This window comes from Dendroctonus ponderosae, unplaced genomic scaffold (genome assembly GCF_020466585.1).
Source record: "Dendroctonus ponderosae isolate FM_Combo_2020 unplaced genomic scaffold, Dpon_F_20191213v2 Dpon_F_20191213_3, whole genome shotgun sequence".
NCBI lineage: Eukaryota > Metazoa > Arthropoda > Insecta > Coleoptera > Curculionidae > Dendroctonus > Dendroctonus ponderosae.
The window spans coordinates 3,238,840-3,242,535 of record NW_026018508.1 but is presented as its reverse complement, the minus strand read 5'-3'; the positions used below and the strand labels follow the sequence as shown (position 1 = coordinate 3,242,535).

Here is a 3,696-nt window from a genome sequence, read left to right as displayed (position 1 = left end):
GGGGGAACTTCGAACTACTCCAGAGGCTACAATTGCCCTATACAATAGCCGAGTGCATAGTCAATGACTGGCGGTGGTCGGCATTTAATTCTGTTCGAACTGGACTCAGTGTGGGGCTTATTGTCCAAAAACTTTGCCGCTACCGAACCCTGGAATTGTTTTCTCGAATCAAAATAGAATCTCGCGGCTAATAGACTATTAAAGCGCTGCTGTGATGATTGACTGATTTTTAACCTTTTGTTTGCAGCGATTGTAAAGCTTAATCATTTTCAAGTATTACTTGCAACTTTTCTCCCGATATATTGGCATTGTATAAATCMTACGGCTCTCGATGCTGGAGTCTAATAATTAATTTTATATTTCCTTCCTTCTTCATATCTGAAGAAATAGACAAGTACAATCGAACTCAGATACTRCATTTTATGCCTGATGTTACTTCAACAGGTTCACTTTGATTAAGTTAATGTACAGCAGAGGACAGATTAGATAATTTTAWATGCAAACTCCTATTTCTATTAGAGGTTTACAATAACCGGTGGCTGTGTCTGGATCACAATAAATTAAGYTTATTTTTCTAATGCAACTCTGAAGAAAGAGGGCTTGACGGATTATTTCCCATTTGAAATGTTCAGGTATAAATTTTAGAAAACACGTAGATTATTATATTTGAAAATTGAATTCGCGCATACAGTTTATTCCATACTAAAAAATGTACATCACTTTATATGCAGATTGTTAGTAAAATCCTTTCTTACCGTTTGAGCCATTGCTGACTGGCGATCCTACAACAAAAAAGTAAATTTCAAATTCAGACAGATAAACGATTCAGATTTAGACAAATAATTGTGATAATAGTTATTTACGTAACCAGTAGGATATGAATATTATTAACGCACGCATGTGCATATTTGGCGCAATGCCTAAAAAAATTAGAATGATAACACATTACAAGAAGAAGAGATTTTATCACACTTTCTCAAAGAGTCTTCAAACATATTAACAGCTTTTATTCAGATTAGATTATTATGATATTCCTATCTTGCCTGGGCCTCAGTGTGAAGTAAAAATTTTGAAACATCGTTTATTTCATTACGTTTCGGCGAGACTACAAAAAAACTACAAACACCAATTCACAATTAAAACATGTTGTATAAAAATTATAATTTACAAAGTCTAAAGTATAAACAAGTAAAAAGTAAAACACCGGAAAAACTTACCTCATGATTGGTAAAAATCAACGTTCATTTAGGTCTTTGCCTTATTGAAAACCTTCAGTTTGTCTGAATTATTTTCTACATTTGCGAGAGTGGCATGCAAGTATTGAGATAAACAGAAATAGTTTTAATTTTTTACTAGTGTACCGAGTGTTCCATACTTATGGCTTTGTTAGGGTTTGGTAAATGTTGCTAAGGTTGTCGGTATCTGATCTGAAATTCACTTCTTTTGCATGTTTTTGATCTTCTCTTTCTTCTTCTGATGGCACTCTTCTTTTATGATAATTTGTTTCCCTAATTAATATATCTGCGTTATCTGTAATTGTTTAGAATGTGATAATACATACATAGAACAAACTAAACAATATTAAAAAAAGAGCATGTACGAACATAAATACAGTCTGAGTAATACTAGTGAAAATAAAACAGCATTAACACAACATGCACACCAAATGTTATATAATTTTGATTTTGACAACACAGATATATTAATTAGGGAAACAAATTATCATAAAAGAAGAATCCAAGAAATGATAGAAATAAAAAACCTGCAAAAGCAGTAAATTTCAGATTAGATACCGACAACCTTAGCAACATTTACCAAACCCTAACAAAGCCATAAGTATGGAACACCCGGTACACTAGTGAAAAATTAAAACTATTTCTGCTTATCTCAATACATGCATACCACTCTCGMAAATGTMGAAAATAATTCAGACAAACTCRAGGTTTTCTAGAAGGCAAAGACCTAAMTGGACATTGATTTTTACCAATCATGAGGTAAGTTTTTCCAGTGTTTTGCTCTCCCAAAAGGAAGAATTTTTTCCCTCAAAAACTGATGAATGTTTTACCACTTTGTAAATTATAATTTTTATACAACATGTTTTAATTGTCAATTGGTGATTGCAGTTTGTGTAAATTTTAAATCTGATGATGGCGCTGTTGTCTCGCCAAAACGTAATGAAATAAAGGATGTTTCAAAATTTTTACTTCACACTTTGAATGAGACCCAGGAAAGATAGGAATATCATAACAAGTACACGCAGTCAAAAAAATAAATCAGAATTCAGATTAGAGCTGTTATAAGGTAGAGATGTAAAACTTTGGAAACTGGAAAATGTTGAAGATCTGTCTGATATTCAGAAAGGCAAATTTTCGATCAATTGCTAAGTTTTCGAAAATCTTATTGTTATCTAGAAACATTTTAGTATTTTATTTAAATTTAACTCGCATTAATCCTCGTCGTTCTCAATATAGAGTCGTAGTAATTTCTCCTGTACGAAGTTAATAATTACACCGAATAATCATCACAAACATATACTGACATGGTTGAATGGTGAAATTAAGTGGTTGTTCAGATTTTCATTTTAATATTGATTTAACCTCAGGAATGTGTCTAAATACCAATTTTTCGTAAATAATATTTTCTTAAATGCAATCAACGTTATGTAATTTTCTATTGGATTATTGAGCTCTACTAATAGGCCAACTGGTGAGCTGTACAATGATGAAAAAATACCTAAAAACAAGGACCATTTTTGAACATTTCATGTAAGAACTATGTCAGTAATGAAACACCAAAAAGTGATTTTTGTATTCTGGGAGGAATCACGAGTTAAACTTTCAATACATAAATATCCAATTAGAAACCAATCCTCAATAGTTTCCGGTTTCCAAAGATTTTCGTATTTTTATCAAGAGTCTGGTGCCAATTTTATAAAATTACTAGCTAAACACTTCAACCTCAACTACTAGCTGTAAGCACTAAAGTAAACTATTTCTCATAACAGTAAATTTAAAAAATGAAAAGTTTCTAGCATGGATAATGATGGTTATCAAACTATTAGTAAAATTTTTTACATTAGATAATATTTTCAGGTAAATATTTTGCGTCTTTCAAAAAAAATATCCTTGCGATACATCTCCCTTAAATAAACTAAAGAAAATAATACCTCTCGAAATTGAAAGAATAATGATGATAAAAAGAAGAGATAATGTTATTATAACACCTCGCAAGCCATTAAAACTTCGTAATTACGTCAAAATTCTACCGTTCTCACTCGGTTTAATTGAGGACCAGAGACAGCAAAACGATTTTCAAGTCGCGTTTGACGCGCTCCCCGTATAATTTTCCGTGTTATTCTGATCAAAATTCGATTTCGCTTGGAATTCTTTTCAATTGTGAGCTGCTTATCGAGTTATCGCCCCTTATGTCGTTTTCTGGTTGTCTAAACAACATCGAGTCTCTGCACACAAGGGCGGAACGATAGTAAGCAACTTGATCGATAAATTGTCGAGATAATGGTGTTTTTTCTGCTTAAAACATTATCAATGATGACTATCATTTAGGAAATCTAATAAAAATGGATCCATCTTGAAGCAGTGTTCAACACTACTGAAGAGTTGTATATTGAGGATTAGCGGAATTAACTGTTTTATGTGCAGTTTAATTAGTGCTTTAACACAGCTTTTCAGATAACTT

At 32.1% G+C, this 3,696-nt stretch overlaps 1 long non-coding RNA gene across 1 annotated transcript; it reads right to left on the bottom strand.

Moving 5' to 3' along the window:
* Window positions 1–6: 6 nt before the first annotated feature.
* LOC125503925 lies at window positions 7–1,257 on the bottom strand. The gene is made up of 3 exons (XR_007281162.1): window positions 1,218–1,257; window positions 756–782; window positions 7–149 (listed from the first exon to the last, which is right to left on the bottom strand). It is a non-coding gene; the product is annotated as an uncharacterized LOC125503925 (long non-coding RNA).
* Between the last annotated feature and the right edge of the window lie 2,439 nt (window positions 1,258–3,696).